The sequence below is a fragment of the Neoarius graeffei genome, chromosome 7, assembly GCF_027579695.1.
Source record: "Neoarius graeffei isolate fNeoGra1 chromosome 7, fNeoGra1.pri, whole genome shotgun sequence".
In the NCBI taxonomy this organism is placed as follows: Eukaryota; Metazoa; Chordata; class Actinopteri; order Siluriformes; family Ariidae; genus Neoarius; species Neoarius graeffei.
In genome coordinates, this window is record NC_083575.1 from 45,337,827 (window position 1) to 45,358,831 (window position 21,005).

At 41.7% G+C, this 21,005-nt stretch overlaps 1 protein-coding gene across 1 annotated transcript in view; it reads left to right on the forward strand.

Annotated features, from left to right (window-relative positions):
- Positions 1–229: 229 nt before the first annotated feature.
- lzts2a (leucine zipper, putative tumor suppressor 2a) overlaps positions 230–21,005 on the forward strand; it is a 133,446-nt gene continuing 112,670 nt past the window's right edge. The window contains exons 1-2 of the mRNA XM_060925757.1: positions 230–295; positions 17,369–17,401. The gene's annotated coding sequence lies outside the window, so the exon portion shown is untranslated. The remainder of the gene's footprint in view (positions 296–17,368; positions 17,402–21,005) is intronic.

The window sequence follows — 21,005 nt, forward strand, 5'->3', positions numbered from 1 at the left end:
GTACCCCGCCTTTCGCCCGTAGTCAGCTGGGATAGGCTCCAGCTTGCCTGCGACCCTGTAGAACAGGATAAGCGACTACAGGTCATGGATCCAGGGCTGGATATTTTAGACATTCTGACACTGTTGGCTTTCCATATCCAGTGAGCGTGTGGTACAGAGGATGCGCCCGTCCTGCTGCTGCTGTTTCTCCTCCACTCTGGAGAAGAGGAGCGAGCTTTAACTGGAACAGCTGCACGACAAACGCGCTGAATTGGTGTTTTTAAACGGTGTTATCGCAGTGTCCCTGTAGCATGTGGTAAGTTTACTGCTGTTGGCTTGTTAAACTCTTCTGCAGGTTTGAATGTAGTAAGTTTACTGTGAACACAATTAAACTAGTTTGGTAAGTGTTTAACTGAGCTGTGTTTGTGTACAAAACATTGCTCGGTTTGGTCCAGAGGCGCTTCACATCTGGCTACTGAATAACTTACATAATAAAAAGTAATAAAGTATCCGGATACAGCCTGGCGGAATTTTGGCGTTAATTTGCCATTGTCACAGCTTTGGTTGTGAAGATGATTAATTAAATCCGTACGACACTCTCTCTCTCTCTGTCTGTCTCTCTCTCTGTCTGTCTGTCTCTCTCTCTGTCTGTCTCTCTCTCTCTCTCTCTGTCTGTCTGTCTCTCTCTCTCTCTCTCTCTGTCTGTGTGTTTGTCAGTGAAAGGCTAGTGTGAGCAAATCAAGCAGTTCTGGGTGAAACAGTAACTGTGTGCTCGGTCTCCACTCTCTCCTTTGTATATATGATGTATGTTTTTAGTTATATCCATTTATGTTTGCTAATTTATGGAGACAGTGCTCGTAGAGGTGCAGAAGTATTTACCCCACTTGCACTTTTCTCCACTTTTTATAGTGTTACAACCTGGAACCGAAAGGTTTCAAGTTTATTTCTCATCTCCTTCTACAGGGTCGCAGGCAAGCTGGAGCCTATCCCAGCTGACTACGGGCGAAAGGCGGGGTACACCCTGGACAAGTCGCCAGGTCATCACAGGGCTGACACATAGACACAGACAACCATTCACACTCACATTCACACCTACGGTCAATTTAGAGTCACCAGTTAACCTAACCTGCATGTCTTTGGACTGTGGGGGAAACCGGAGCACCCGGAGGAAACCCACACGGACACGGGGAGAACATGCAAACTCCACACAGAAAGGCCCTCGCCGGCCACGGAGCTCGAACCCGGACCTTCTTGCTGTGAGGTGACAGCGCTAACCACTACACCATTGTGCCGCCCCGTTTATTTCTCAATGTGCACAAAATATCAGTGACAGTGACAGATGTTTGTTGTGAGGCTCAGATACTCTACAGCTGTACAATACAACACACATCCATCAGAAGATAAAGAGAGGACAGGAGGGGAAAGAGATGCCTTAACAGTACAAAATGTATACAAAATGCCTAGAATATATTACTATGTATGCCTAATTAAAGAGGAACTGATGGCAATTAAAAAAAAAATCAAAATTCTATTTCCCTCATTTTATAAAATGTAGGAATGTATTTTTGACAGCTATTTTGTCACTGCTATAGAAAGTTATGAGTGAAATATGCTTTGTAATATATCAGTCCATATGTCAAAGCAAGGCGGCATGGTGGTGTAGTGGTTAGCGCTGTCGCCTCACAGCAAGAAGGTCCGGGTTCGAGCCCCGTGGCCATTGAGGGCCTTTCTGTGTGGAGTTTGCATGTTCTGTCCGCGTGGGTTTCCTCCGGGTGCTCCGGTTTCCCCCACAGTCCAAAGACATGCAGGTTAGGTTAACTGGTGACTCTAAATTGACCGTAGGTGTGAATGTGAGTGTGAATAGTTGTCTGTGTCTGTGTCAGCCCTGTGATGACCTGGCGACTTGTCCAGGGTGTACCCCGCCTTTCGCCCGTAGTCAGCTGGGATAGGCTCCAGCTTGCCCGCAACCCTGTAGAACAGGATAAAGCAGCTAGAGATAGTGAGATGAGATGTCAAAGCAATGGCCATAAACGAGATTCGCTGAGACCTGTGCGAGACTTCGTAGGACGGAAGGAAAACGTACAGTGGAAATCAAAGTGACCAACATCTGCCAACATTGTCAAAAGACACACGCCGTCCTTCGAATGCTGACGTAATCAAGCCGGAAGTTTTCCCTGTGTCCGAAATCGCGCCCTATTCACTATATAGCGTGGACGCCATTTTGTAGTGCTGTCCGAAACCTTAGTGAGGATTATGTGGGAAATGCGCTCAGTATAATATGTATTTGTCACAAAAATACATGCATGTATTTATCATTTTGAAAACCCACCAGCCGCCTGATCTGGCACATTTTAATTGTGCGACAGTAATGACGTAAATACCAGCGCAACGGACTCGTCCTTATCCTGTCGTCTTTCCAACTCTTCTCTACTCCACGTTGGTTCGAAGGCGTATGGAGTAATCTCCATCACTGATGAAGCTGGTAAATCTTGAAATTAATCTAAATTGGAATGGTATGGCAATCTGGCCGCCGTGTAAACAGTTTTCAAAATGGCGGCGCTGACACTTCACGTTTGAAGTCTCGCACAAGTCTCGTGAAGATCGCGCGGATAAGCGACGCCTGCCGTGGACCACACGAGCTACATTCAACGTGGCTAAAAACCGAAAAGGCCAATAAATGTAATATAATGTCATGATATCAGGTTAATAAAACCAAAAACGTAATTGAAAAACACGTGAATTAAGAAATAAAGCAAGTTTAAAAATGACTTCAGTTCCCCTTTAATGTGTAAGTAAAGTACAGATTTTAACTGTAAACACTGGAATATGTGCAGCCACAGTCTGTGAGTGCAAACTGTAGTAAAATAAATAGCCGTGTGCAGTTGTAGTGTCTGGACAGTCCTCTATAGACATAGGAGAGTATGAAAAGCAGATGAAGCAGCAGTACTAAGTAGCATTAAAACCAATTAATTCAGTGTAGTTGTATGTGTAATTAATATCAATATATTGCACAGAGACAGGACTGAGTCCTTAGCAATAGTAAAGTGGTAAGAGTGCCCTTCGAAATACTGCAACATGCCCAAGCATGCCCAGTGGACTGAATTCATGTTTTTACCATCTGATTTACACAATATGACTAATATTTGAAGGCACAATTTTTTTTGTTGTTGTAAAAGTATTTAATTTCACTGTTCTAATTTGTTTTTGTAATGTGTTAATTAGGCAGCACATTTAACTGCTTAAGAGATCATCTGAAATAACTGAAGAGTGGCACATTTTTATTATTTGTGGCTGTGTACTGCAGTACGTTGAATTTGAAATAAACTAATGATAAGAACGTGGAGGTGCTGTAATTTTTTTTAGAAGAAGAAGCCTTTATTTGTCACATGCACGCTCGAGCACAGTGAAATTCGTCCTCTGCGTTTAACCCATCTGAAGCAGTGAACACACGCATGCACACCCAAGTGAGCAATGGGCACACACACATACCCAGAGCAGTGGGCAGCTATACTACAGCACCTGGGGAGCAATTGGGGGTTAGATACCTTGCTCAAGGGCACTTCAGCCCAAGGCCGCCCCATGTTAACCTAACTGCATGTCTTTGAACTGTGGGAGGAAACCCACGCAGACACGGGGAGAACATGCAAACTCCACATAGATTAGATTAGATTCACTTTATTCATCCCACATTGGGGAAATTCACGTGTTACAGTAGCAAGAAAATGTCAAACAGATAACAAAAAAAAACTGAAATAAAAATTAGACAAACGAAGGATTAAATACAGAGGGCTATTTGCATTATCTACCATGAAAAAGTATAGAAAAATTGCCTTATTGAGAGGCTCGGAAAAATTGCACATTACAGGTAGACTCTGTATATATACACACACACACACACACACACACATATATATATATATATATATATATATATATATATATATATATATATATATATATATATATATATATATATATAAATAATATATGTATGTGTGTGTGTGTGCATAAAAATAGTTTAAGGCCTATATTATTGCACATAATAATTGCATAATAATACAACCCCGATTCCAAAAAAGTTGGGACAAAGTACAAATTGTAAATAAAAACGGAATGCAATGATGTGGAAGTTTCAAAATTCCATATTTTATTCAGAATAGAACATAGATGACATATCAAATGTTTAAACTGAGAAAATGTATCATTTAAAGAGAAAAATTAGGTGATTTTAAATTTCATGTCAACAGCACATCTCAAAAAAGTTGGGACAAGGCCATGTTTACCACTGTGAGACATCCCCTTTTCTCTTTACAACAGTCTGTAAACGTCTGGGGACTGAGGAGACAAGTTGCTCAAGTTTAGGGATAGGAATGTTAACCCATTCTTGACTAATGTAGGATTCTAGGGCCATCCTTAAAAAAAAATCCGTTTCCTGTCCACTGGGTGACCAAAAAATTTTTCATTCGGGAGGGAGGGATTTTTTTTTTTTTTTTTTATGGATAGATAAGAAATCACAATGCTGTGTTTGCTTTTTCTTTCAGTACTTTTTTATTACAAAAGCAGACACATTTAATAAAATATGACGGTTTAATCAACTGAAACTTGTACAAGAACTTTTAAGTTAGCATTTTAAATGCTGACTGCAACATTTGCAAAACTTTTACAAAGGTACTTAAAATGTCCGACACACGGACTTTTTGTAGTTCTAAATCGACCGTTAAGGCCAATTTATGCTGACAACCCAGTCCTCGCAGATGGCGTTGCAGATGGCGTCTGCGAAGCCCAACCCCTTCGCAGATGCTCTGCGCGCACCTCCCAAAAATTGTGACCACCGCAGACAGCCTCGCAGACAGCGTCGCAGACAAGAGGGCTCTGATCGGTCCACTCTACATCCGCTGTACACGCACGTCCGCTTCCCTACTTTCCCGGTTTGGTTTGTTTTCACGACCGCCATTTTTAAAAACACGAGCGAAGATGGAGCAGCACGAAGAGCGGTTGATCGAGGACGTGAGGAAGTACGTACATCTATACGACTCCAGTTCTAGTCATTATAAGTAACCGGAGGATAAACACTCCACTAACCACACCCACCAACTACTCCTAGCGATTTCGCGACTTCGCACCCCCTTGCGTTGTGGCGGTGAATAACATCGTGCACGCCTATTATTCCCCGCTCGACGATAAATTACAACTGTCTGCGAAAAGCTATCTGCAAAAGCCTTGCCACAAGAGCATGCAGAGGCCTTTAGGCCTAGTTCGGATGAAATTACACTATTAAAATGATCACTGAATTATTTGTTTTTCTGAATCTTTACTATTTTGTTGTTCGCTATAATACCATTTTGCGATTTCACACTTAAGCAAATGTTTGAAAACTCCGGATCTCCTTCCTTCATGGTGGCTGCCATTTTTTTGTGCCGCACGGCGCATGCGCAGAGCTGATTCAATTCTGTATTCTGCGCGGAAGCGCCGGCTGCCGGCCATACAGCCGACTACACAATTAAGTCCAGCCGGCTACTTTAATGACTATTATTTTTGTAGCCCACAGGCTCTAAATATTAATTTTCGATTTTAATAAAATTAAATGTTTATCTAACGGACTGACAATAATGTCAAACTGAACCGCACTCATTTAAGTTGTGATTCGCGCTGTTTGTACCGATAATAACCACAAGTTCCCCGCCGACTTTGTTGATCAATGGAGAGTAACTCATCCGCGGCCCCGACATGCGGTGTGTGTGCGCGCGCGCACTCGGCGGAGGCAGTAGTGTGTCGGGGTTGTCGGAGGGAACAGAAGCAGAGATAACGCTTATTTTGTCTCCGGTAAACCAGTCTTCTCTCGTTCAATTACGTGCTGGCATCAAAAGACACCGTTGGTTGTAAATGAAACCAAACTGAGTGGTTGGAGTGTATTTTCATACACAAATGGAGAAATGTTCGCTGAGTGTTTAATTGTGCAGCCACCACTACAGACTGTTGTCGCTGTTAATTCATAGCATGCTCAGCTGCGTGAATGTGTCGTGCACCGAAAATAAGAGATTTACAAGCCAGGAACGCCTCATGATGCAATACGCAAGAAAAGAAAGAAGATTTACTGCCATTTTACTTTGTATTTGAGTCAAGTGAATAAATAAATGGTCTGTGGAAAATACATTTAATCCTGGGAACTGCGTGCACAGGAGTTTACAACCCCCCCCCCCCGGCTGGCTACTTATTTGTCATGGCTGGCTAGTATAAGCCTTAGTGGAAAGCCCTGGGAATGCGTAAATGTCAAGTTCGATTTTAGATTTACGAACCCGAAAAAAATGTCGAAAAACTGGGGTTAAAAAAAAATTCAACCGCACAAACGGCACTCACCCGGCCGGTGGACCGGAAACAGAACATTTTTTAATAATGGCCTAGTTGCTCAACTGTCTTAGGTCTTTTTTGTCGTATCTTCCATTTTATGATGTGCCAAATGTTTTCTATGGGTGAAAGATCTGGACTGCAGGCTGGTCAGTTCAGTACCCGGACCCTTCTTCTACGCAGCCATGATGCTGTAATTGATGCAGTATGTGGTTTGACATTGTCATGTTGGAAAATGCAAGGTCTTCCCTGAAAGAGACGTCGTCTGGATGGGAGCATATGTTGCTCTAGAACCTGGATATACCTTTCAGCATTGGTGTCTTTCCAGATGTGTAAGCTGCCCATGCCACACGCACTAATGCAACCCCATACCATCAGAGATGCGGGCTTCTGAACTGAGCGCTGATAACAACTTGGGTCGTCCTTCTCCTCTTTAGTCCGAATGACACGGCGTCCCTGATTTCCATAAAGAATTTCAAATTTTGATTCGTCTGACCACAGAACAGTTTTCCACTTTGCCACAGTCCATTTTAAATGAGCCTTGGCCCAGAGAAGACGTCTGCGCTTCTGGATCATGTTTAGATACGGCTTCTTCTTTGAACTATAGAGTTTTAGCTGGCAACGGCGGATGGCACGGTGAATTGTGTTCACAGATAATGTTCTCTGGAAATATTCCTGAGCCCATTTTGTGATTTCCAATACAGAAGCATGCCTGTATGTGATGCAGTGCCGTCTAAGGGCCCGAAGATCACGGGCACCCAGTATGGTTTTCCGGCCTTGACCCTTACGCACAGAGATTCTTCCAGATTCTCTGAATCTTTTGATGATATTATGCACTGTAGATGATGATACGTTCAAACTCTTTGCAATTTTACACTGTCGAACTCCTTTCTGATATTGCTCCACTATTTGTCGGCGCAGAATTAGGGGGATTGGTGATCCTCTTCCCATCTTTACTTCTGAGAGCTGCTGCCACTCCAAGATGCTCTTTTTATACCCAGTCATGTTAATGACCTATTGCCAATTGACCTAATGAGTTGCAATTTGGTCCTCCAGCTGTTCCTTTTTTGTACCTTTTAACTTTTCCAGCCTCTTATCGCCCCTGTCCCAACTTTTTTGAGATGTGTTGCCGTCATGAAATTTCAAATGAGCCAATATTTGGCATGAAATTTCAAAATGTCTCACTTTCAACATTTGATATGTTGTCTATGTTCTATTGTGAATACAATATCAGTTTTTGAGATTTGTAAATTATTATATTCCGTTTTAATTTACAATTTGTACTTTGTCCCAACTTTTTTGGAATCGGGGTTGTAATTGCATCGATAAGAGAAAGGTCCCTGTCGGCTGCTGGGCTTGAACTCACAACCTTCTTGCTGTGAGGCAACAGTGTTAACCACTACATCCCCGTGCCACCCTGAATTTATTTGCATCCATTTTGGTTTAACCATATACCACACAACGTTAAAAGCCTAGTCACTGGCTAATGTCATATTCAGTGTGCTGGTATATAGAGCCAAACCAAGAAAAATTGTACTATTCACTAACTTGACAACTCAAGCCAAATACCATGAGGTGTCTCAGCAGGATGATCATTACCTATTATCCAGGAAGCAGTGGGAAATAACTGTCCTTAAAAAGAATTCAGATGTTGATCAGTTATTTTGTGGGCCTTAAGCCATTATTTGTTAGTCGTACAAGTTCCTCTGTTTCACTGAAGATGGTGTGAGGTTTTAGGACTCAAGCTTATATGAGCTTTTTGTTGGGAAAAACTTCATCACCAGGCAAGCAGCTCTGCATTAAGTTAGAAATAAAGCATGAAGGGGCATTCTGTAATAGGAAAATAATCCTTGACAGGGTGATGTAATGTTCCAAACTTTTAGCAGGGGGCAGTTACAACTCTAGAATTGATCATTCCTAGAACAGCATGCCCCAAAATGTTTTATTCCTTTTATTCCAAAACTAGGGCGGCACGGTGGTGTAGTGGTTAGCGCTGTCGCCTCACAGCAAGAAGGTCCTGGGTTCGAGCCCCGTGGCCGGTGAGGGCCTTTCTGTGTGGAGTTTGCATGTTCTCCCCGTGTCCGCGTGGGTTTCCTCCGGGTGCTCCGGTTTCCCCCACAGTCCAAAGACATGCAGGTTAGGTTAACTGGTGACTCTAAATTGACCGTAGGTGTGAATGTGAGTGTGGATGGTTGTCTGTGTCTATGTGTCAGCCCTGTGATGACCTGGCGACTTGTCCAGGGTGTACCCCGCCTTTCGCCCGTAGTCAGCTGGGATAGGCTCCAGCTTGCCTGCGACCCTGTAGAAGGATAAAGCGGCTAGAGATAATGAGATGAGATCATACTCTTATATATTTAAAGCTGAAAGTGGTGAAATATTCATGAAGCTGTTGTCACTTGTTTTACAGCAGCTAGCCTGTAAACTGTCCCTCACCAGCCCCTCTGTTTGTTCTTTGCCTCTGCCCCACTCCCCTGCTGGCCTGCGCCCACATTATTACGGGCCCGTGTACGCTTTCGTAATCACCATGCAACTTTTCGTGTTGAAGAAAAGTGCACAGTGGAGACTGTTTTTACATTGTGGCTTATTTGGAGTCATTTTGGATGGAGTGAAACACAGCTCCCTCACATGTTGTAGGCTACAGGTTTATCACTTATGAAATGCAGCAATTTTCAGTAAATCGTGCTGTACACAAGATTTTTACAGAGACAGCTGACGTTGAGAGAGGAATGTGCAGCTTTACTCGCTGACTAGAACTTGTGAGCATCGGTAAGGTGAGAACCAAATACGTTATTAACCCAAACATTCTCGAATGAATTGAAAAGTTTACATCATCACGTTCAAGTTCTTGGTTAGTGATCGCACTGATGTGCACCGTGCCTGAGTCCAACTTAACCGTGTCTGAGCCCACCTCTTCCAAGTGGGCCAGGTGATCACACTAGTCAAACGAACTGGACTTTGGGGGTCAAACATGCTTGGGCACGGTATAGATTGGCTATTGTGAGCGTGAGGCCCAATTGCTGGGTTTCACATGATGTCACATCCGCCTCATTAGTTATTCAAAACTTTAGCTGGTGGTCTACTAAAGCTCAGTTGACAAAGCGTTTGTACGGAGAAGGTGCATTGCTCACATGAAAAGGCTCGGAAAAATTGCACGTTACAGGTAGACTCTATATACTGTATACACAGAGTCTACCTGTAATGTGCAATTTTTCTGAGCCTCTCAATAAGGCAATTTTTCCGTAATTTTTCACAGTAGATAATGCAAATAGCCCTCTGTATTTAATCTTTTGTTTGTCTAAATTTTATTTCAGTTTTATTTGTTATCTGTATGACATTTTCTTGCTACTGTAACACGTGAATTTCCCCGATGTGGGATGAATAAAGTGAATCTAATCTAATCTAATCTAAAAACGCCTTATGCTTGCGTTGTTTTAGGTTGTTCGAATCAATCAAACCACAAAACTGCTAAAAGTTTCTTCAGGGTTCCCCGTGAGCTAATAAAAAAAGGGTGAACGAACACAGGATTTCACAAAAAGATGTCGAGAAAGGTGGCTTTTGAACTTCTCACTGAAATTGAAGTGAGCCGAGTCGAAGCATGCTCGAGTTTGCAGTGATCACTTGGTGAAAGATTTGTATATCCCTCTCAGCCATGTCCTTGGTGTTTTCCAAGTACTTTTCTTGCTGTGTCGTTATTTTATGGTACTTTTTTTTTAAGTCATGAAGTGTTAAAGTCTCCAGCTGTTTCTTTGTTTACTCCTCACAAAGTGCATATGCATGAAGGTCATGACAAAATTCTTCCCCAGCCATACAGTTACAATGTGCCATGATCTCTTCTCCGTCTTGTTTAACTAAGATCCAGGTCTTTAAAGGGGTTTTTGATGATCTTTGTGAATGATTTGCCTGAGAGATAAGAGCCGACACAAGTGAGAATCAAGCAAACTGTTGTTTGTTTACACTTCAACTTGCAGCGCTTCGTTGTAAAGACGCGAACGAAAAGCTTAAAAAAAAACATGCATACACGGGCAAAAACAATACAGGATTCATTCGGCAGTGATTTGATACCGAGGTCCTTTACCCAGCCACATACAAAAAAGTTGTAAGCCTCCATACTCTTCCATGCTTTCATTTGTTTTGCAGTGTAGAAGGACGTCTGCAACACCAGATAGTTCGAGATGTCGAGGAACTCGACTGAAGTGTAATTTTCGAGATCGTATGACAAATCCTTCTTTCCCAGACTGTAGGGGTCGATTCCATTGCACATAGCAATCTTCTGAATATATCTAAAGCGAGCAGTGGCTTCTAGATTACGAGCGTACTTTGATAAGTTATCGCTAGTTGTTTGCACTACGGCAGCCGTTTAGACCACCAGCTATTTCACTTCCAGTAAAACCGCTAAGAAAAGTCACATGACTGAAACCCAGGAATTTTACTTAAGTGGACAGCGTTTGCACATGGTGCACATGATGCACATTTCATCATGCGCACAGGCTGTTGACTGTGCATGTGTGAAACTGAGCATGGAAATGCTGTCCAGTAGGTAAGAGTAGTCAAAGTGCGGAATACAGAAGACTGTTTTTTCTTCCTCATGTCTCATTCTTCTTCTAACATCAGCATTAAACAGAATAAAGACGAAGACGCTCTTCTTCTTCTCTTGAGTTGCAAGTTGCTGTACATGCCTATTGTGTGTTCTTGTTTGTATATTATTTGGGGGATTGTCTTACTTTCAGCCCACACTCTTTGTGCTCCTGGTAGGTGAAGTGGGTATTTAATAAAGGTGTAGTGCGCATGCATTCAGAGATGTGTACGTGTTCAGCAGAAAATCAAGTATACATTAGAGAACATCAGAATTCTGAGGCAAAGCTGCAATATACTCCACTTCTCTTGCTTACTACATGCAGTATAAAGTTGCTCATACTGAGATATGACCAACTGCATTACAGCCCTGCATGGTGATGTCTTTATTTAGAAATGAACGTAAAGTCAGAAATGTGCACCAGCACCAGAATTTCTACAATACCCTGAGGTTTTTATCCTGTGCCTGGAATGAACTGGCTGCAGGAAATTCACTTTTTTCCTCCTGAGATTTGAGGTAATTGTTTTAGCAGATAAAATGTATTTTATTTTTCAACAAGGTAGCCATACATAATATCAGCATGTCAAATGTTGCCTGTAATTTTAAATATTAAATTTATTTCTTTTTTCAGGATTGAAAGCCAGATAGTATTCCTAAGAATTTAGGTCACTGTGTGTGTGTCAGTATTGGCCCAAGGTCTTTACTGTGTTGTGGGAAGGGACTAATCCATTAAAATTTTAGTGCTAAAATATGTTCAGGATTTTTTTTGTTTTGTTTTCCCTCTGTGATAAAAGTCCTAATTAATTTCATAATTTTAGTTTTTTTAGATTATGGCGTGCTCTTTTTCCAATGGTTTAGAGTCTTTTTTTTAGGTTTGGGTGCTCTTTAATCCAAGGTATTCTAGATCCACAGCCAAAATGCATGGTTTGCATGGTTCTATCTGAAAGAAAAGATTTTTATATTTTTTTTCTCTCTCTCTGTACCCTTTGTGCATGTATGTGGGTTGTGTACATTTGCAGTGAATGGAATATATGTGTATTTTTGATGTTTTTGCAATATTTTGAATGATGGCTGTCTTGGATTGGGAGCCGTGTGAGAGGCGGGCCCAAGCCATTGATTGACAGTTTTTGATGGAAAACTTTTTAGTGCTGGGAGCTGTGTGAGGGGCGGACTCAGCAATGTGTAGAGCTTCAGGACTAATTATCCAATTGTCTTCACCTGTCCTTTTCTACATCTTGAATAAAGCTACCTTGTTCCTTTGTGATATTGCCCTGAAGAAGGCACCCATGCCGCTACGCGTGGGCTTTGTTTTTAATTTGTCCATGTAGGACTTGTCTAAAATATTAAAGACATTTTAATTTGGAGTGCCTTAGTCAGAGATGTTTTTAATTTCATAATTTCTTTGAAAATGTACAAAATACAAGAGTACTGTTAATTACTGCTACTTCTTAAAGTGCATATCCTGGACCAATTTCATTTTTTTTTTAAAATATGAAAGTATGTCCCTTTACACACTCATCCAGAAGGGTAATCTTGCACAAGGCCATCTGTCTACAGCAGAAAAAAATAAAATAACAAAACGCATCTGGAAAAATCCCAAGGGAGTCTGGAGCCAGAATCATGACATAACCTGCGGAAGCGCCAGCAGGCTGCGAGAGCTCGCACGGTTTCAGTGCACAGCCTGTGTAGACCAAGTTTAGCAGCTAGCGATTTTGCATTGAAATATGGAATTGTCACCTGAGCGCAATGTTACTTCACCTTTGAATGAAGAATATAATGAGATGTCAGAATTATTTCTTACCCTGGCAACAGTCAACTTGTGAATTGCCGATTTTCTTGGTCTTTTTCTCGGCTCTGCTTGGTCCTCGGCTTCGAGGGCCTCGGTGGATGCGGCACTTTGCCTTCTGTCAGGGGAGATGAACACAGCTGGCTCCTTTGGTGACGCTGATACAGATGGAGACGGTGTTGCTTTGGGCATTCTGACAGATGGAACTGCATCTTTTTTCAGATCAAGTTGCCTCGCGAAGCCCATTTCCCACTGCAAATAGTTCTCAAAGTTGTCGGGCCTTGTGATGTGAGCACCGCAAATAATGCTGTAGTCTGTAGCATGTAGCCAGTTTTTTCGGGTGCCTCGCACAGAGCGCTCCCATTTCTCTCTTATTGTCCGGTCTTTTGGGAAACGATCAGTACTAATCCCATCAAGATTGGTGTTGCTACACCCTCCTACAATACATCTGTTAACCATTTTAATAATTGCGTGATAACGTTGAAGAAATTTGCAGAAAACCACCAGGTCGTTTTCTCATAAACAAACCAGCGCTGACGTAGGATTCAGAGGGAGGCGTCCCGCACGCGACGTCATGAAAACCAATGTTTGCTGGGAAATCCAAATGTCAAGTTTTTTCAGAGGTGGACCAATTCGCCTCAAATGGCTTGATTTCAACTGAATTTTTCTGGTATTGCGCAAGGTAAAAAAATTACGCAAAATGTGAGAGATATTTGACCAAAGTTTAATATAAAATAGGAGAATTACATTGATCTTGCTTCTGAATTTACCCATGATAAAGTGTGCACTTTTTTTTTTAGGCACTTTAAAGTGTGCCTATTGCAACCCCCAGTTACCTATAGTCCTGATGACTTTGCTGAACAAAGTTTACTAGAACAGCTAAAAAAGACCTCAGATGGTCTTCCTGTCCATGTAGTGTGCTCTTCTCTTGATTTTTGCGTTTATCTATTTACCTCCATTTGTCCTTGAGGGAAATTCTGAATTCAAGCCTCATTTAATGACTTAATGATCCTGAGTTGAAATTTAATAATTGTAAGAGAACCCAAAATGTGTATATAGCATTTTCCCCAATTCCCCTAAAAGAGGATTAAGTTAGTGCACCACTGGAAATTAGAATCAGCAGTTGTTTGTTTCCTGAGATGAAGCCTTATTAAAAGGGATCCTCCAGCGGATTTACTCTTAAACTTGTGTTAAGTAAAAGTATTCGTTGAGTTTAGCAGTCAACCATTCATTTTCGGAGAACAAATAGTGTTTTAGAAAAATTAATTTTATTAAAATCCCAGACGGGCCTCCCACAGAAGTGACGTATGCGATGACGTGGCTTAGTGGAAGCTTGGAGCATCTCGGCTGTTTATGTCCTCTGCTTACATCGTGGTTTTGTCCGTTTTACAAGTGTTTTTACCAAATTTATAGGTTTTTAAATAAGTATACCTCATTGGGCAGCATATAAATGCCAAAATGATGCTAAAAAGAAGGACGAGAAGATATCTTTTCACCATTTACCTGGCCAGAATTGTCCAACTATTCGCAAGAAATGGATTCATGTTATCGGAAGACCTCAAAACAATCTGTCTGTGGTGCCCTACTCATGCTCTGAACATTTTGAATCATCCTGTTTTGATGAATCGATGGAATTAAAAGTAAGATTAATGGGGGCTTCCAGAATAAAAAGAAAGAAAAGACGATGCCATGCCAACAATATTTGCCCATCATTCAGCTCCAGAAATCGACTGATGCAGTGTTGAGTGGCAACAGAGATGACATCGGGAGGTTAGTTTCGACTTTGTTCTACCATGGTGCTTTGTAGTATACAGGGACAGATCCAGCCCAAGAATCTGACAGATGCACATTTGCAGAAATAGTTTCACAAATTTTACCACATCACTATGGATTCTCACAGGGGCGTAGAGCACGCCGAGCTCTTTCTGAAGAGGGCAGCCACGGGCCGCTATGACTGCGGCTCGGCCCAGTCTGTTGGTTGAGCGTGGCTATAGCCCATATAACTGGCTAGCGGTAAAGTAAACAAACACCCCATGACCGATATTCCAACTCTGTAAAGTAAACAAACACCCCATGACCGATATTCCAACTCTGTAAAGTAAACAAACACCCCATGACCGATATTCCAACTCTGTAAAGTAAACAAACACCCCATGACCGATATTCCAACTCTGTAAAGTAAACAAACACCCCATGACCGATATTCCAACTCTGTAAAGTAAACAAACACCCCATGACATGTGCCAAGTGGTGCACATGTGTTTCTGCACGTGCATCGGTCTGGATCCGTCCCTGGTATATTATCGGTGTCTTACCTGGTGAATTGTAATCAGCATTCCGATGCGTTGTCGGCTCTTCAGCATATACTGGAAGAAAATACGGGTGACAAAGAAAACACCAACGTTAAAGGAAAAGGCAACTTTTGTACAAAACCAGGTGTGTAAAAGGAGAAAAACATATACGTAATCAATTCCGTTAATTATTTCCATTATATATCGAACATGAAAAAATATTAAATATAAAGTATAAAAAATATAAAAAATAAAGTTAAAAATATTTTTAACTTTGAAATCATGAATTGACACAGAGGAGTCGAAGTTGGAGGAGGCAGCCATTTTGAGATTGTGGGCAACTATAAACCAATCAGAATCTTTCGTTAATGCGCCTCCCTCTGATCTGTGACGTCACTGGGCCCATGAAAACAGTGTTTACAAGCAGATCACTGTGATTAGGAGTCCCGGCAGGTGGCTTGTATTCGATTCGTTTATATCCCGACCTTGTCAGCTGTCAGATTTATGTTCATGGACCCGGTAAGCTGGTAAATAATATATATATTTTTTTCTTTACCAAATTCTAACAGAAAACGAGAGCGCCCGAAAGGGAAAACCGAGCCGAGCCGCTTCACGCATGCGCAGTAGGCTTGGTAGGACAAATCCAAATAGGAATCATTCAGGATTCAGCCATGTTTTTGCTCGGTGTTTTTACTCAACCAAAGTTATGCAGTATTATGAGCTTTAAGTTGCATAAATAAAACCATTTGGTGAAACTTTGAAGAAGCGATTGTACTGGTTTTTTACCTTATTACCATGAAGCACTGAAGAGTTCTTTTCAGTGGTGGGCCGCATGACGTCACGCAGTAGATCAATATTGCGGAACGCATCTTCGCTGAGCTCAGCGCAAGCCCATATTATTAAAAGTTAAAAGATACTGTTATGCGGTCTGTTCTTTCTCTATAAATTCCATGATCGATTACTTTATATATTTATCTATCTATTTGTGGTGATTTTGTACAAAAGTTGCCTTTTCCTTTAAAGAACAATTACCGACGGCTCAAGAGACGGAGCATTCAATTGAGCTTCAGATACAGTCGACTACACTCCAGATAAGAGAATTACTCAGAACATTTTGCATGAAACTCAATAATTTGACATTTCTGAAGTTTTATTTCATGGTAGTTTCATTTTCATTTATGTGCTAGGAACATGAATTGACCAGAAAGAGGGATATTGCTGTGCAAACAGATGAACCAGTCAGTGTTGAAATCCAGACAGAGACAGTTGTCTCCAAAGATAAGATTATCCAGTGTTCTTTGTTGGGAGACGAAAGTGTTTCATTACATAATTCATTCAAACTCTACTAGCAAAATCACGATGTAAGCGGAGGATATAAAGAGCCGAGATGCTCCAAACTTCCACTAAGCCACGTCATCGCATATGTCACTTCCGCAGGAGGCCCATCTGATATTTTAATAAAAATAAATTTTTCTAGAACACTATTTGGTCTCTGAAAATGAATGTTTGTTTGACTGTTGAAATCTACGAATACTTAACATAAGAGTAAATCCACTGGAGGATCCCTTTAAGTGAAGTCTCCACTGCACATGTCACAGAGTGCACGATGATGTTTGGCTCTGGCAACACACTAAATCTTACTTTTCTGTTTATTAGATTTACTAAAAGAAACTAATGAGTCAGACATTGATTTCAGTTCATTTGTGCTGTGTGATTACCATGCCCTCTGTCTGTTATCTTGACTAGACGGTATCATGAGCCGCAGCTGTATTTACATGTATATAGTTAACTGGATATTGAATACTAATTTACGATTGTAAGGTTTTATGACTTTGCAGCTTTAGGGCTTTTAGGAGTTTTGCTTATCCATTGCACTCTGTCTTCAAATATTCATGAAAATGGCTTCTGTGTTCAGCCAAATATTGCATAATACATTGAAATATTGGATGCACATAGCCCTTGTAGTAATATCTTCAGAGTCCAGCTTTTCATGAGGCCCAGAGAGAGAGAGAGGACCACAGTTGGACCATCTTAAGCATGGCCTGCTTTTCATTATGCAGAAATCTACACTATCAAAAGGCACTTTAGGAATACACATTGTGATCCCGAAAGCAAAGCATTATGAAAAGTGTGTCAGGTTTGCGCCTGTCTTGATTTTATGGCTTATAGTCGTAGTATTTTGTGTGCTTTTCCTGCTGCTGGAAAGTCAGGCACTGTGTGATATCTACTCATATCTTCAGTTCATAACTGCTTTCACATCCTAGCCTGTACCCTTATGTGTTCCATGAGGTATGCTATGAGACAGGCTCCTCACTGTCTGTGCCTAAGAATGTTTTCTCTTCCGCTATGCTCTCTGCTGCACCCCTAACGTTTCTCTTCTCTCTCACTGTTCAGACACACTCCTGAGTTCCGGACCTGCGCTTAATTGTAAGTATTCCCTGTCTTCAGCTTGTATATGACCTCTGCTGCCTTGTAATTAGGAGAATAAACATTTGTACAGCAGAGGAATGCATATAGGGAATGGCAAGCTCCCAAACAGTTCTACAGGGAGCTCTGTAAGTGATGAAGGGAGCTTGGATTGCTGGGCTATGCTTAGGGATTTACATCCAAATCCTTGTTTACATATACAGCCCCAACAGTTGGAGAAGTATAGAGCCTGCAAATGAAAAAATAAAGTAGTGATTTCTAAATTTACTTTGACTTGTATTTCATTGCAGACAGTATGAACCCAAGATATTTCATATATTGTTTGGTCAACTTCATTTTATTTGGATAGATAGATTAGATAACTTTACTGATCCCTTTGGGAGGGTTCCCTCAGGGAAATTAAGATTCCAGCAGCATCATTACAGATAAACAGAGAAAAGAAATAGAGAAAACTTCTAGATAAATTAAAATAAGTATTTACATATACAAATATATAAAAAGAATAAGATATGGGGAAGAGAGGAAGGGGGAGGGGGGGAGAAGGGGGGGTGGCGGCGGTAGGAGAGATATTGCACTTTATATTGCACATTGTCTGGTATTGCTTATTGTTAGTCTAGGCTACTGCTCCTTCCTGTCCTCTGTCCTCCTGTTTACACCCCCCCCCCCCCCCCCCCCCCCCGAGAGGAGTTGTACAGTCTGATGACATGAGGGACAAAGGAGTTTTTGAGTCTGTTCATCCTGCACTTGGGAAGGAGCATTCTGTCACTGAACAGGCTCCTCTGGTTGCTGATGACGGTGTGCAGAGGGTTGACTGGCATCGTCCATGATGTTCAACAGTTTGTCCATAGACCTCTTCTCTGCCACCGTCACCAGAGAGTCCAGCTTCATGCCGACCACAGAGCCGGCCCACCCGATCAGTTTGTCCAGCCTGGATGTGTCCTTCTTGGATGTGCTGCCCCCCAGCACACCACGGTGTAAAACAGGACAATGGCGACCACAGACTGATAGAACATCCACAGGAGTTTCCTGCAGATGTTAATATATATCCATTCCTGCGTTTCAGGCCTGCAGAACGTTCCAAAATAAAGTTTGTACAGGGGCAATTTAGGGCTAGTAATGAGGTAAAACAATTAACAATGTGATTTGAAACAGTTGATATCCACAGGTGACTGTAATCATGATTTGGTACAAAATCAGTATCCAGGAAAGGCCTAGTCTTTGAGGAGCGAAGATGGGCTGAGGATCTCCAGTTTGTCAATAAATGCATGAGAAAATTATTGAAATGTTAAAAACAATGTTCCACAAAGAAAGATAAGAAGGGATTTGGATATTTGACCCTATAAGATGCATTATATCATTAAACGATTCAAGGAATCTGAAGGAATTTTAGTACATAAAGTGCAAGGGCACAAGCCTAAGCTGAACAGCCGTGATCTCCGATCTGTCAGACGGCACTACTTCAAGAACCGTCATTCATCTATATCTGATATAACCACATGGGCTCAGGATTACTTTGGTAGACCTTTGTCAAGCTCTACAATACAGGGTTACATCCACAAATGCCAGTTAAAACTTTACCCTGCAAAAAGGAAGCCTTATGTTAACTGTGTTAACAGAAGCGCTGTTGATTTTTCTCTGGGCTCAGAGGCATCTAGAATGGACCATCATACAGTGGAAATGTGTCTATTAGTCAGACAAATCAGTATTCCAGGTCTTTTTTGGAAGAAATGGATGCAATGTGCTCCAGACCAAAGATGAAAAGGACCATCCAGACTGTTACCAGCACCAAGTCCAAAAGCGAGGGTCTGACATGGTATGGGGTTGTGTCAGTGCCCTTGGAAAGGTAACTTACCCTTCTGTGATGGCAGCATTAATGCAGAAATGTACATTGAGATTTTGGAGCAATATATTCTGCCATTAAGACATCTTTTCCAGGGATATTTCAACAAGACAATGCAAAACCACATTCTGCATGTTACAAAGGCATAGCTGTGGATAGAGCGGGTGCCTGTCCCCCCCGTCCCCAATACAGCACATGTGGCGAATTTTGGAATGAGAAGTATATCATCAATGACCCTGTACTGTTGCACCCCTTCAGACCTGTTTGCAGGAATAATGGGACAAAATAACACGTGAAACATTTCATCACTTGGTGTCCTAAGTCCCTAAACACGTTTAAATGTTGTGAGAAGGAATGGCAACATTATAAAGTGGTAAATGCTTTATCATCCCAATTTTTTTTAAATGTGTTGAAAATTGAAATGTGTTTATTTTGAAAAAAACATAAAATCTCATCTCATTCTCTCTAGCCGCTTTATCCTGTTCTACAGGGTCGCAGGCAAGCTGGAGCCTATCCCAGCTGACTACGGGCGAAAGGTGGGGTACACCCTGGACAAGTCGCCAGGTCATCACAGGGCTGACACACAGACACAAACAACCATTCACACCTACGGTCAATTTAGAGTCACCAGTTAACCTAACCTGCATGTCTTTGGACTGTGGGGGAAACCGGAGCACCCGGAGGAAACCCACGCGGACACGGGGAGAACATGCAAACTCCACACAGAAAGGCCCTCGCCGGCCACGGGGCTCGAACCTGGACCTTCTTGCTGTGAGGCGACAGCGCTAACCACTACACCACCGTGCCGCCAAAAGCATAAAATTCATGAGATAAAACATCAAATATTGTGTTGTATTGTTTTGAGTGGAATACAAGTCAAAGATTATTTACAAATCATGGTTTTCAGTTTTACTTTCAATTTCAGCATACTGTCCCAACTTTTTCAAATTGGGGTTTATAATATCTGGGACATTATAAGCATAGTGTACCTTTACCTGTAAAGCTCAAGCTTTGTCATTTGTAATTGCAGCTTTTGAAGAGCATTTTTACCAGGAAAATACGCAGGTTTATCGAATGTATAACTGCACATTAGTGCATTCTGTCCTATTCCATCCAAATTGTGTGTGTGTTAAGAGTTCCATTTAATAATACTGCCTGAATGCTAAAAGTCATGTGAGGAGGTGTAGCTGCATGGAATATGGTTAATGGACTGAGAAACAGGGGTCAAACTGATGCTCTCCTTTCTCATGGTGCTGTAATACAAGCTTGCTGTCTCAACATTACTCTTAACATTGTCTTTAACTGTCTGGGGCCAAGGGTGACTGCTTTAATGGTCACTGATGGATGTGAACACACTGTGTGTTCACACTAAAGCCTAAACGTATGTGAACGATTATGTTGACCTCATTACTGTTCTCATTTGTGAGACAGCCTCACCTTCCACACAAGACACTGTGGGTGTTTTAACAAGGTCGTGGGCAAAGGTCACAGTGTCAAAGTGGGCAATTTCTTCTGGGATCAAGGTGGTCTTCTCGTCAAACAGGGCCCTTAGTGTAAAGTCAAGGCCCATTTTAACATTTTGCACATGCTTCTGTCTCAGAACGACATCTGTTTCCATAACTATGCTGCGTTCAGAGAAGAATGTTCTGATGTAACACAGACTTGGCAGTGTTCTGTGTGTAATGAGTGGAAGACAATGCCAGTGAAAAAAATGAAACTTACATTTTTCCAACATTCCTCTGGCTCACACTGAGACATTGTATA